Genomic DNA, 14,395 nt, shown 5'->3' on the forward strand with positions numbered 1-14,395 from the left:
ATAAATAACTTGAGAACAGCTTTTCTGTTTACCCTATGAAAGTCTCATTCTTGGCTGTGCTCTTCAAAACAGCATCTCAAAATAAAATAGAAAAGAAAAGCAACCCCCTGAACCCTTAATTAGAGGCGCAGCATGAGGCTCACCAGCCAGGCAGAGCTGGTTTCAGGTTGCAGGTGCAGGGCCAATTCTCCACTGACCTCTGGGCTGGGATTTGGGATTGAGATTGAATGTGCAATGGTTTAAAAATATTAAATAAAAACATTAAAGAAAAAGACATCCTGCATGGTTCCTTACGGCATGGAGGATGCTGGAGCTAAACCAGAGCCTGGGTGCTTGGACACGTGTCTCCAGCCTGGTCCTTGAGCCGTGACCTACAGCTCCATGTGCTGCACGCAGGGCTCCTTGGCTCATAGAGCCCATCCCAGGCGCAGGGGTCTGCACCATATGGGCAGCTGGAGGTTTTCACCTCCTGTCATTGATATGTCCCCAAATATGCCAAATGGCAAGGGAAACCCATGGCTTTTGACCTGATGCCTTTGCTCTCCCCAAGTCACCCACTCTGGGGCCAGGCAGGGAGTCCCTAGTTCTTTCTCCTTTATGACAATAATAAATGTGTCTTTACCTTTAGCATAGAATAAGATTTACAGGAGCTATTAAAAGGAAACTTGAAGGCATTTTTCTGTATCCCGTTGCAGAGAGGTCTCATGTGGGAGGCAGGTGGGTCTGCAGGACCCCGGTGGGGAGGTGCTACCCTGGACCAGGCATGTTTGTGCAGGGGCATGCAGAGATGCATGGACACCAGGGACCTGCCTGTGCATTCAGAGGTTTGCAAACCCTTCCTCACACACACTCAGTGTGCAACAGTAGGATAAACTACTGACACCCAGCGTTGCCAATAGCAGCCTGCTGACACCAGAACTGAAGTGAGCACATGGCGGGCCGGGATGCACAGGGACATCACCTACAGGGATGAACACACAGCATTTCCCACACCAGGGGTAGATCACAGCACAGAGAGCCACTGTGCTGCATCAAATGGCCTGGGACAGACAGACAGACAGACAGAGCCCCAGGCAGCTGCAATGGGAAGGGGCTCCCCAAGCTCCTGCCCCAGCAAGGTGTGGACACAACACCTATAAGGAAAACACAGCTACTGGCACGGGGATGAATCTAAGACATTTTCTTCATGTTCCTCTGTTTCTGTTCCCCTCCTCTGAGGCTCCTTGTTGTCAGGGTGCATTAAGCAGCCAGGACAGCAGTATTAGTCATATGCTTAATGACTGGAAAAACACATGCAACCCTTATTAGCAGGGCTGAGCCACACACGCATGGTCTGCTCTGGGAGGACAAGCCCTGGCAGCGCAGGATAACCTGATGGAAAAGCATCTGGGGGAAGCAGTGCCCCACAGAGACCCCTGGGAACCAGCAACAGAAGGAAGCAGGAGGGGGTTTTTACATGGAGATTCAAGAGCAAAACCTCTGCTTCCCCATCCCTGCTCAGAGCTGCTCCTCCTGGAGCAGGATATGTGTTCTCTTGGAGGCAGAAGTAGCTGACATCTCTCTGGGCTGGGCTCTGTCTCTAAAGCACTGACCACATCCTGGGAATTCCAGATCTCCTTCCCTGAGAACTCCTAGCAGGGAGGAGCAGGACCAGGAATTAATCCCATAAGAAAAATCAATGCAACTGTCACAACCTAGCACTCAGCCTGGTTCAGTACACACCCTGTGGTCAGTTTTACAGAGCAGCTCAGTTTTTGCTGAGGCATTGACAGGCGCTGAGCTCTTCCACAACCAGCCCCTCAAAGCCACACAGGAGAAGGTGCTGAGCACCTGAAATCCCAGCCCTACACCCACCTGCACAGCTTTTATCCCCAAAACCAAGGTCAGCAGGACACCGAACTCCTCCAGCCACAGCCACATGGCTCCCCGCTGCCCTGAGGAGCACAGAGCAGGACAGGCTGTGCTTACTATGGGTGCAAAGGTGGAGCAGCTTCAGGCACTTGCTGCCAGAAGGGTCCATGTCCCTGCAAGTGACCATGGCATGCAAAGGATGGGTGCATGGGGGTATGTGTGAGCCCCAAGAGCAGCTGTGGGCTCTGCAGTGGGAGGTCTCTGTGCCTTGCAGCAGGTCTCCAGGGGGTCTGCGGCCAGTGGGAAATGGAATGGTGGCAATGGTGGCTTTTTTGAATCAGACATCAGAGGAGAAACACAGCAAAAAATGGATGCACAAACCCGTGGCTCGTATGCAATGCACCCTAAATGCATCCCAGGCTGTGTTATAAGGCTCAGACATGCACATCCCCATCCTCCTTTGGTGCCATCACTGCCACCTCCCACTCCTGTCCCTGTTCTGAACAACAAGGGGAGACACCATAACCTTGCAGTGCCACTAGCCTAGCTACAGGTATGGAGTATGTCACACTCATCACACGCCTGCGAAAACACAGTGGGGATATAAACTGGACAGATTTAGCAACTGTGGGGCCTTCTGTTCTTCCTTACATCTCTGGACCATTTCCCCACCCCTTAAATACTTTACATTATTTATTACATTTCATTTAACCCCAGCCACGTCCTCCAAATAAAATTTATTTTGCAGCTGTCATTCAGGTTTACTCCAGCCTTAACCTCGTAATCCTATTGATTCCCTCATTATTCTTGGAGCAAGGGATTGATTTCATGCCTTCTGTGTTATGGAGAAGCTTTTGCTCATTAATCTCACACACCTTTACAAACAGTCAATTCTGGTCATTTATTATTTTCTCATTCCCAGTCAGACTCCGACGTTCTCAGCTTGTCTGCTTTGCCTCCTTGTTTTGGGGTACAGATGGAGACAGTACGATCCCTCTCCTAAAGGGCATCCACACTGCACCCTCACAATCTGGGTCTCTGCACCAAAAGGCAGAGCATGATGAGCTCCTACACAGAAGCAGGGCACCAGAAAAGACCCCGGGTTCTGCATCACATTTGGAAGATGCATCCACTTGGAAAGGTCACTGCAAGCAGCTGGGCCGGGAAAAAACAGAGAACCAGAACAAATCTAGGTTGAAAATGACCTTGGGGATCTCCAGTTCAACCTTCTGCACACATCAAGGAGCATTTCAAAGCCAGACCACATTGCTCAGGACCCTACGACTGCCTCGTGCATGGGGCAGCAATACCTGTCGCGGGAGACGATGCTCCAGCTGTGCAGTACCGCTGATGTACACACGCATGCATGCCTCCAAACACAACAGAAGTGTGTTTATACAGTGTGATTAATCATCCTGAGTATTTAATATAGCCCCATCGGACTGCACAGCACTGTACAGTATATGGAGGATGACATGACCCCTGTCATAGAGGCTTAGAATAAAAAATAGGCAGACACTATAGTTCAGACGTGCAATAAATCCTGCTGAAGGGCCAATCTCAAATATTTCAGCTGTTTCCCCCTCCCCCCATAATATATAATTGTCTTTGTTTGATCAATACAGAAGGGCTTTGTGGAAGGAGCATGTTTTAAGGGAAGATTAATGTACTGAATTATATATGCAGCTAGGAAGAACTCGAATATGCAAGTTCAAGAAGAAGAAAGATTTGCGTGATCGAATCCTCCTTCCAGGATGGGAACGCAGCACTTGGCGGTGCAAGCATCCCTCACTCCTGAGGACCTGCTCCTGCTGGCAGTGGCAAGACCCTTCCTGAAGGAATGGGTGGCTCTGGCCAGAATGGGTGGATTCAATTAGTGGTGAGGCTGAAAGCAGCCCAGGCCACACTGGGGCAAGGACGACATGGGCCAGGAGACTTTGCCAGGGTCAGTTAGCCACACACTGGCGTGGGAAGGGTGACAGCATGGGCTTCTGTTTCCATCACCTGGATATTGGCCCAGTATAAACCGCAATGTGCCTGTGTCACATTGCTCAGCCCCACTCTGGACACTCCCGAGGTGTTTGACAGGTTTTGCCCCATCACACCTAGCTGCATGGCCATGAATGGTGCCTGGTGGCTGTATGGAGCAAGGCCAGCATGCTGTACGGCAGCAGCACATCCCACCCTTTAGATGCAGCCAGCAGCAAACAAACAGGGCAGCGCAGTGGGAGCAGGAGCTATATTAGTTGCTAAATACATAGTATTTATCTACAGTAAAGCCCCTGTGACCATTTCCCTGGGTACATATTCACACACCCCATCCAGTGCTCAGAGCATCATACACAAATTAATACCCCTAATCTTATTAACGTGTAATGACAGGGGTTGAGCCCTCCCTCCGGTGAGCAGAGCAGAGCTCACTGAGCCACGCCAGCAACCTCAGCTAGGTGTGCATCCTGCGACAGCTATCATATGGAATAAATTTAACAGAATCAAGTTTTGATTAAATGCAATAAACATGATTGATTTGGTTACATATCCTCCGCATGACAGTCTGTTTAATTTATTTTTTCATTCTGAGAAGGGATGTTGCATTGATCCAAAACATTACCTTTGACTACCACCATAAATTCCCGGGTTAGGGCTACCCCGGCAGCCTTATTAACATTTTTACACTTACCCAGCAGCTGCTGGCGTTAACCCTTCAACAATGTGCCCAAACTGTGCTGTGCAGTGAAGGCAGGAGGAGTGACCTGGCCCAGCACCAGGGGCTGCAGCCAGCAGGGTAAAGTCACATACTCTAATGCCACCACTGGAAAGCCACCAGCCCTCCAGCAGCACCTAAAGCTGCTCTCAGGACCCCTTAGGGCCAGGGCAGCTGGTGTTAACCCTGAGACAACGCCTGCTGAAGGCTGGGCTCTGTCCACAAGCCCTTCAGCAGATGTTCCAGGCACTGCTGTGGTGTGTCCCAAGAAGGTTGTTTGATATCTGAGAGCCCACAGACCCCTGCACACCACTTGCCCTCTGCACCACGCCACCATTTGGACCAACACTACCACAAATTTGCTTAACACAGCTTCTATATATTTCCTTTTAACAAGAGGAAAAAAATGCCCAAATATTTTTTATATTACTAATAAACTGAAAAAATGCTTTATGTTTTCAATATATTTTCAATTTACTGCCATGGTCAGTATCTTGATCGCTATGTATATTTTATAAGCAACGTCAATGATAACCAGATTTAGCTGTTGGTTTCTCCATAAATACTGTGTTATCCACCAAAAACAATCTCTGGTAACACAGTGTCATTAAAAATAATGCTGAAAAGCGTCAGGAAAACAACAAAAGCAAAAAGAATAAATCACTTCCAAGCATATCTTTGAGGTACTGGAATTTCTGGGGGTTTATTTGGAAGACAAGATGATTTTTAGCACACATTTTAGACAGATCCTGCAATCCCAGTATCAACAAAGTCCCAAGGAAACATGAGATCTCATTTCAGCCTCTCCCTGTCTGCAGGCAAAAGGGTTTCTGTGCACTTGCACTGAAGACAGTGATAAAAGCCACTTTGAGCCCATCCAAGTCCCAGCGCCAGCTGGGGGCTGCAGGGTCCCACCCCATCCCCAGCAGACAGGGACTTACCCTGTCTCATGAGTCCTGCAGCTGAGATCTGCTTTATATCGGTCCTATCTCCTGTATCATTTTATATCATTCTTACCTCCTGTGTCATTTTATATTGTTTCTATCTACCTCCTGTGTCATTTACATCATTTCTCTCTCCTGCAGGCAGTTGTGCATCACTTTGCCACTACCATTAATACCGTGAGCAGCCCATCCGTCTCACTGAGTGTTTCAGGTTATTTGTCACCTGCCAGAGCAGACTGGGAAACCATTTAAATAACCTCAAAAACCATTTTTGGAAACTTTTAGTGACAAGCAAAAGAAAAAGCTATGGAGCCATGGGCATCCCGGGTAAGAGGGGTCACCAGGTCTTGGGTGCCAGGAAGCAGAGGAGCTGTTTTTGTGGTGGGTGATCCCCTGATAGCACCAGGTCTCAGCAAGAACCACTGTGGCTGCAGTGGCTGATTGATCTGCAAACAGCCTTGTGGTGCAGCTCTCTGTGTTAATATTCTGGTAACCCTAAAGAGGCCAAATTTAATCTATATATTACTGAATAATTTAACTCATCATAAAGTCATTGGCTTAACAGGCTCTAGATAAAGATCTGAGCAGCTGAGCAGGACATGTGCTATGAAGGGGTCTCTAAATACTGAATTATTCAGCAAAAATGCTTCCATTTTCCTCCCTCCAATCCAGTTAAGCTATATGCTTCATTGCAAAGCACATTCTCCTCATTTTCACTTAACAGTGGGACCTGGGACTTCATTTGGTGATGTCTTAGGGAAAAGTCAGCTGCAGCAAGGACTTCCTTTAAGATGAAGAGTTTTTTCCTACAAGTCCAGGAGTCTAGCCCAAGAAGGAATTGAAGCAATGGAGCGATCTACCTTTGAGGAGCAAAGCTGGAAGAGAGCTGCTTTATCCAAGCTTTCCACAAGAATATATCCAACCCACTCACCCTTTCCTTCTTTCTGGAGGCAAACAGCACAAAATCACCCAAACTCTCTCAAGTTACATATCCCCTATCAGGAAATTTTATTCTCATGTCAGGCAGATCTCTCACTCACCACAGCTATCTTTTATGAGCTGGACAGTTTGTCCTCACAGAAGTCATGTCCATCTTTTCCAGTGGCACTCTGCAAACAGAGTGATCAAGGGAAAGCATCCAAATCACTTGGCAAAAGACCTGGCGGAGCCTGAAACACTGCAGCACTCCAAATCACAGATAGTTCTTACCTCTCCCAGCAGGGCTGGGCTGATGCCCTTTAATTAATGAATGCTTTAACATTAATTCACAAATTAATGAGAGCCCTGGGCTTCCCAGGACCCTACAAACACGACATAGCCATTGCACTACCAACCGCCATCTACACAGTGTTGAGCATAGATGGGTGCCAGCACCGTGCACCCAAGCAGGCCCTGCTGATCCTTGCACTACACCTCTGCTGCAGCCCTGGACATAAAATAACCCAACACAAAGCCATAGAAGCACAAGGGGCTTGCTTCCCTTCACCCTTGGCAAGGGCCTGGAGAGCCTCAGCTCAAAAGCAGCAAAGTATTTTCCCATGGCATGCTGGCTTTCTTAAAAGCAAGAAAAAGAATATTTAAAGCTTTCATAGCTCCTTTTCATCTAATATTTAACATGTGAGACTTTCTGTGTGCCCAGGTTAGGTAAACATTAGAGAAGATTGTTTATAGAAATTATATACAGAGTGGTACTGGTTTAATTTATCAAAAAAGGTTTTGTTGAAATAAATTCATTTTACAGCGAAACCCACTTAAACTTGTTAAAGGGGTGACCTTGTTTAAACAAACCTGTTTGTGCTTCACCTCAAAGGACAGCTCGAGCTGTCCTCGGGACAAGCATTCCATGGGAGCACCATGATACCATCTTCCAGTGTAAATATTCCCCTGCTTTCCCAGATCATGGTACTTGCCAGCAGAAGCTCTGCCAAGGAGAAGAGTGCCTGGGTCAGTGGTCCCACAGGGAATGGGAAGGATGTGGCCTTGGTCCCCTTGTGAGCCAGGAAGGTTCAGCCACTGGTGCAATGGTCTCATGCCGCGTCTGCCTCTCTCACACACCAAGAGCAGGCGGTGGCAGCTGGGATTCAGGAGCCGTGATCGGGATGACACAGGGTGTTGCAGGAGAAATGCAGCTGTCAGCAATCAGCCCTGTGGCTGACCTCTGAATCTGGGGGACAAGGAATGGGGAAAACGCTCCAGACTCTGCCTGCCCCACTGCTCCATCCGAGACTGCTGGTTTGCTCTTGGATCGATTGCTATTGACAGCACCTATTAACAGCTTGACTGGATCGTTCTTACTTTGGAATAGTAAAAATAAGTCAGTACCCATTTCCCCCCTCTCCTGATACTCGTTGCGAAGTGGGGAAAAGGAGAATCTCTGCTCTCGCCTCCCCTCTGCTGGCTCCAACCAGCTGCAGCACTTGACTCACACGGTTTTTGCTCCTCAGCTGTAGAAGAGTTAAACACTACACAGAATACAGAGGGGGAAAAAATACCAGCATTGCTCCCTAGTGACACAGGTCAGATTAAAGGGGAGAAATTAATGCTAGCACGTTTAATGGAGATGAAATGCTTTACGAATGAGCAGACGTATTAATTTGAAGCAGGTGGCTGTAGGAGTTAATCCTAGTATGGAGCAATACCAGGAAGCACATTCATTCATACATTCATCCATTCAGGAGTCATCAGCCAGGTACGGAGCTCTGTGCAGCTCTCATAGTCTGGTCTAAAGGTATTTATAGGCTAGAGCTTGGAGGTGCGGGGCGGGGAGGGGGGTGGAATTCCCAGAAAAAAGGGATGGCATAAGGGAAACTGCACTTTGGAAGTGATCTATGAAAATCCAGCAAGGCAGAATTAATACTGTCTCATTAACAGAGGGAGCAATTTGGAATTATATGGGTAAGGTGGATAAAACCTGGAAAGCATAAGAGCCAGCTCTGATTTCAAAGTCCATGGGAGCATTCCAAGGCAGAGCTTTAAAATTAGAAACAGCATGCAAAGTTACTTTTCCATTGAAATGTCGTGTTTTTCCTGAAAAAAGCTTTTTCCATCCCAAGAACGCATTTTGTCACCAAGCAGTAAGTGCACTTCTCCCAACGAATTTGCTGAGGCAAGAGCTCTTGGAAAAAAATGGAGAATCACATCACATCCAGGCGCTTGGCAAACAAAACCCAAGAAGAGAAGAGTCTGGGCAGCATGTTTCCATCTGGGTATGTTTGCTGCTCATCCTCTAAGATGAGCTTTGGGGTAGGAAAAAAGAAGTGCATCCATCCAGAACTGGATATGTGGCAGTGAGTGTCACCAACCGCTCCTGGCACTTGTCCCAAGCCCCACCACAGAGCTCCACAGGGGAGAAAAGGAGATCTAGGTAAGTGGGAATGTAAAAAGGGAATGCAAAACTGAGAGGTCATCAGTCCCTGGCTTAGAGGTGACTCCACTTGTCCCTGTAGGGCTGAGCTTCATGGTAAGTGGAACAGAAGGGCTGGAGAAAGAGCATCCCTGAGATGACAGCCTTGTCCCACCACACTTTCCTGGGAAGACACAGACGCATTGCGGGACACGCTCCCAGTGCACAGTGGGGTTGCTGGAGGCCAGACCCTCCCAGCTCCCAAGGATGCAGCTCCCAGGGCTGGCAGGTGCTGCTGGGACACAGCCTTCCCTCTCCTCCCTGTGCCTCTCCCAGGGGCCATCCCGGCACTGCCCTACTTTGAAGCCATGCCGGAGCTGGCAGCAGCAGCAGTGCTGGAATGAGATGGCTTTTAAACTCAGAGCGAGATGAAAAGCAGCCGGAAACACATCTAAAGGGTGACTGGAGGGCTAAGCCTGCTTTTCTCATGTTCATTTATCCTGTGCTGCTCCACCAGAGCCCAGGTCCCTGGGGAGCAGATTTCTCAAGCTCTGCTGCCTGCCCCAATCCTCTGCTGCTTGCATCCCTCCTCTGCCGAGGTGAAGAGCAGACTTTCAGCAGAGATGCAAGAAAACACTTTTTTGTCATTTAAGTTCCTGTGGCGTTTCCTGCCTCAGCTCTCAGGAGCCCGACTCAGGCCCTGAAGCACCAACCAAGGTGCTTTGCCGCAGGAGCAGCTACAGTTCTGGAACAACAGAGACTCCTGATCACATCTTGTAGTGATTTGGGAGAAGAAATGGGAGAGATAGAGCCCTGCCACTGCCTGGGAGCTGTCAGTGTTCAGCGAACATGCATGGCACAGCACCAACAGGAGAAAAACCATTCCTTTCCCCAAGGCACTCCAGGCTAAGCCGGCAGTTCTCATGTTTTAACTGGACATGCTATGACACCCTGCTGAAACAGACCCACTGCCTGCAGCAGCAGGCCTGTAGACAGCCAAGAGTCAGAACCAACGGAGAGCAGAGATGCTGGGGATGAGCACCACAAGCCCACAAGGCTGGTGCTGAGCTGGAGCAGAGCACATAAGCAGTGGGTGCATGTTAGACAAGGGAGACATGAGAAGCACCCCTGGGCAACATCAGCTGAATTACCATGCTAACAGAGTGACCAAAGCTTTAAATCAGGTTTAAAAAAGCCAAGGACCTTGACTGGCTTTTTACCTATTAGATTTCTGCTCTCCCGCCCATTAAGCTTAATGGAAATGGTTCTGAGAAAAGCAAACCCAAAACGCCATGTCTCCACAAGGATGCAGCTACAAGAGCTAAGCACCCACAGCAGCAGCTCAGAGCTCATTCAAAAGAGTTTACTCACCCGGAGACTGCACAGAACCCCTGCGAGGGGCTGCTCCTGGCATTAAGAACACAGGAGGCCGGGAGAAGCTTGGATCTAATGAGATTTGTACTTATTCATGTGACTGTTTATAAGAACACCACCACACTAAGCCTGTGAAGCCGTTCTGGCTTGGTCAGGGGTATCTGCTCCTGCCGGCCATGGCACTGAGCTAGCCCAGCAAAGTTACTGCTCAGCTGCACACTCTCCAAAGCCTGAGGTTTGTTCACAGCTGGGCACACATTTTGCCTGGGAGAAGACAGCATGCAGAGAGAAATCTTTGCCATTTCCCCTAACCAGAGCCCTCAGAAAAAGATGTCACTCTGGTTTGATGAGGATACCCTCTCTTCACAGTGCCAGGCTCTGCAACCCAGCAACAGCCAGCGTTACACCCATACATGCTCTGCAGGGCACATGCATTTGGGACAGCAAACCAGGAACAGCCCCGGGGCTTTTCTGCATCCTGCAGCTGCAAACTCACCATCTCTGGGCTTCTTACTGGGTTCTCGATCAAGAATCTACAGCACCAAGGAGCAGCTGAAGAAGCACACGGGGTCAAACCCCCCAATAACTCAGTCCCTGCCCCATGGGTTACAACTTGTGCAAACTGATGGCATTTCAGAGATGCACCCAACTTCCCTCCCACTACCCTGAGGGAGGAAACAGTTGTTGTTGAGTGTTCTCTTTTCTCTTCCTTTTTTCCCCTCCTGTTTCCTTAATTGAAAGTCATTCAAGTCCTCCCCGTGATGCTCCCAGCAAAAGAAATGGTTACCCCAGTAGTCAGCCCTGTGGTGCCAAAGAGTCTGCACCAAATTCAACTCCGGCCTCCCCCCGGCTCTGGGGGAAGCAGACATAAATACGGGTCTCTAATCTCAGACACGCTCGCTGATAATCTGCTCTGCAGTTTGCAAATAGGGTAGTCTGAGCACTTGCAGGCTCCAGGGACATGCAGGGAAGGCTGGGGAAGGCAGGACCCCAGTCCTGTCTGAAGGCTCTATCAGGTTGTGCATCTTTCTTGTAAACCACCAACAGCACACACGGATACCAAGGAGCTCAAGCCTGATTGCACACCCTCAGAAGTGGGAATTTTTAACCTTGGATTTGCAGCAGGCACTTGGGAAATCATAAACAGCCGTTTCCCATTCCGAAGACATCACTGGCATTGGAAGGATCTGAAAGCAGAGCAAGATGTGGGGTGAAATAGGGTCCCAGCAAACCACCCCATGTCACAGAGCAAGCATGTGAGCTGCAAAAGCCACTTTTTTGCCACAAAAAGGCACACTGGGGTAACCCAGAGCCACGGTCTCTCCAATCGTCCCCACCTGGGGGACCTGGCCCTGCAATGAAGCACCTTCCAGTGTTCCCCATCGTTGCTGCCCCGGACGGGGGGCTTGTTCAGCCCCTCGCTTGCAGCCAGGGCAGCCTCATGTCCTGGCCCACACTTGACTAAGATCAATCACTCCAGTTAAAGGGACTCCTCCTCTTTGATGAAATGCCAAAAAGAGGAAAACATCCTCCTGGTCCCATGGTGAGGCAGAAGGACAGGACCCTGTCACCCACCCAGGGAAACAACAGGATTTCCCCTCATGTCACCAAAGCACAACACACGGCCGGACAACAGCATGGCAGCTCTCTTGGGTAAGCTGAGATTTCTGTCCAGTTCTCCCTTTACCCTGAGAAAATCAGCATTTCATGCAGGAGAAGGGCTCCAAGGCTGGCCCCAGTCCGGAGCAATGAATCTTTGCTTGAAAACAACTGGGAAAAAACTCAAACCAATCCAGCTTGGATCAAAATCCCTGAAAATGCTCCCTCTCGTGGAGGTCGGCTCTCCCGCGGCTTGGAGACCAGGAGAGATCTTGCTTCAAAAACGATCCCAAGGATGATGGGTTCTGCAGGAGCAAGGGGCCCATGGGAGCTGGTGACATGCTCCCCTCACAGCACTGTGCAGCATCCCCATGGATCCAAGCCCCTCACTGCCCAGCAGGGATCTTCAGCATGAGTGGCAGAGAGCACGCATGGGATGGGGCAAGCTCAGGGCTTGCTGCACTGCTGTACCCACTGCTTGGGGATCTCAGGTGCTTTTGAGGCTGTAACAGCCGAATCACCTTCCCTTCTCTCTGATGTGGGAAGAAAGCACATGTATTTAGCACATGGAGGAGCAGACGGAAATGCTGGGAGTACCTGTTGGTATTTACCTAGGCTGAACCTGGGTGCATGCAATTTGTCTCTTTTAAAGCCATTTTGAAAGTGTCCCTGAGCCCTAGTGAGGCCTGGGTGGGGAGGACAGCTCTGGAGCTGGAGTAGAGACAACAGCATTGCAGCATCTCCACCAGCTCATTATTTCCCAGCCTAGAGAATTAGTTCCCAAAAGTCTTTAGCCCTTTCTCCCCAACTGCACAGGATTTTGCACTGACAACACCTTTCTGCTGGGAAAAGAGCCAGCATCTCCACAAGGTCGTTTTGCAAAGACAATTAGGTAGTCCTTTGACAGTGCTGTCTCATTTCAATTAGATCTTATTTCCAAAGAATTACTGAGCCTGCCAGGACCAAGGCTGAATGCAAGGACCATTTACAGATATCAGTGAGAGGTGAAGGACAGATGTACCTGTGCTCATGTCACCAGTTACAGCAATGCCAGCTTGACGAGGGAAAGAAGCAGCCTCTCTCACATGATTTCATTTGTTAATACTTCAGGCAATATAAAACTCAGTGTGCAGAAGACAAAGCCTTACCACTTCTGGCTGCTTGTTTGTGCTTAGGTGCCTCAGAGCAAGCATTCACTTCTTTTTGAGGGGGTCTATAGATACATCTTTGGAAGAACCCACAAAGCTGTCAATACACAGGACGGCTGCTCACACCCATCTGTGTTTGCACACGGGCCATGGATAGAAAAAGTGAACATATACCCACACTATGGCACCCAGCAAGGGACACCACAGCGGCACAGGTGGCAGGGCCCCAGCTGTGACCACAAGCTGGGCCCAGAGGGGTGTTACTACCGCAGCTCGCAGTAACATCACCCCTGCGGTCTGTGGGCACCCAAACCCCCCACGTTCGCTGACGGTGCCGTCGGTACCGGCTGCTGCCACCCCCCCGGGGCCGCCCCTACCGTGCGGCGCCACTGCGCCACCTGGTGGCAGAGTTCGGGGCAGCGGCGGGCACGGCCGTCCCGTTCTGGAGCAGAGGCACATCCCGAGGAACTAAAACCCCGGTATTCTTGTTTCCTACGACCCCAAGGCAAAGCGGTGCTGCGCTGCCAGCTCCTCACCGCTGCCCTTCAGTAGCGGCTGGGAGAGGTTTGCTTTCCCGAGAGGAGCAGCGGAGGGGGCGGCTGGGTGTCCCCCAGCAGCCTTCGTGCCGTCGGATGTCCCGAGCAGAGACCCGCGGGGCGCGGCTGCGCCTCCTCCCTTCCCGGAGCGGCTCCGGGGAAGGTCTGGGAAAGGGCCAGACAGGCGCCGGAGGGCGACGGGGCCGGCTCTCCCTCGCTGTCACCCGCCGCTGTAAACAACAGGAATAAACCGAGAGACTCCCCTTTCCCCTTTCCCACCCTGCCTTAGGGCAGAGAAGGAGCAAACGGTGCCTGACGCTAAAAACCAGCTTTGCATCCAAGTAAACAGCTGCTTTTTCCCTGATAATGTTTTTACCCCACCGGACACCCGCACAGATCAAAGCGGCTCCGGGAACATCGCAGGAGGGAACAGCCTGGATGGCTACCTCATCCTTCCCTCATCCCCAGCCCGTGCCAAGGACTATGCCCCTGCGGGGTTAACGGGCCAGAACCGCCTGCAGGGGATGAAGAGGCCTTTGAGACACTGGTGCCTGGCAGAAAGACCTGGGCAGAGGCTCCAGGGCTTCCCCAAGAAAAAAAAAACCTGGAGCAGATGGGGGAGGAGGGGGCGTCTCACCGAGCCGGCTGCTGCAGAGGCAAGCTGTGCTCCACGTTGGGGACTCCTGAGGCACTCCGCCGGGGCTCAATGCCACTAAACAGGACAGAAGATGAAGAACATAAGACCCCACAATAACCCACAAACCTGACCCAGACCTAGCAGCAGCCCCATAAATCACTCCCGCCCGCAGGTGATGCGGCTGCGCATCCCGCCTCAAGAGCACAGGTGCGGCATGATGCGCAGGTACCCTGGCGCGGCGGATCCGCCGTGCGCAGCA

Source organism: Psittacula echo (assembly GCF_963264785.1).
Source record: "Psittacula echo genome assembly, chromosome: 15".
Classification (NCBI taxonomy): domain Eukaryota; kingdom Metazoa; phylum Chordata; class Aves; order Psittaciformes; family Psittacidae; genus Psittacula; species Psittacula echo.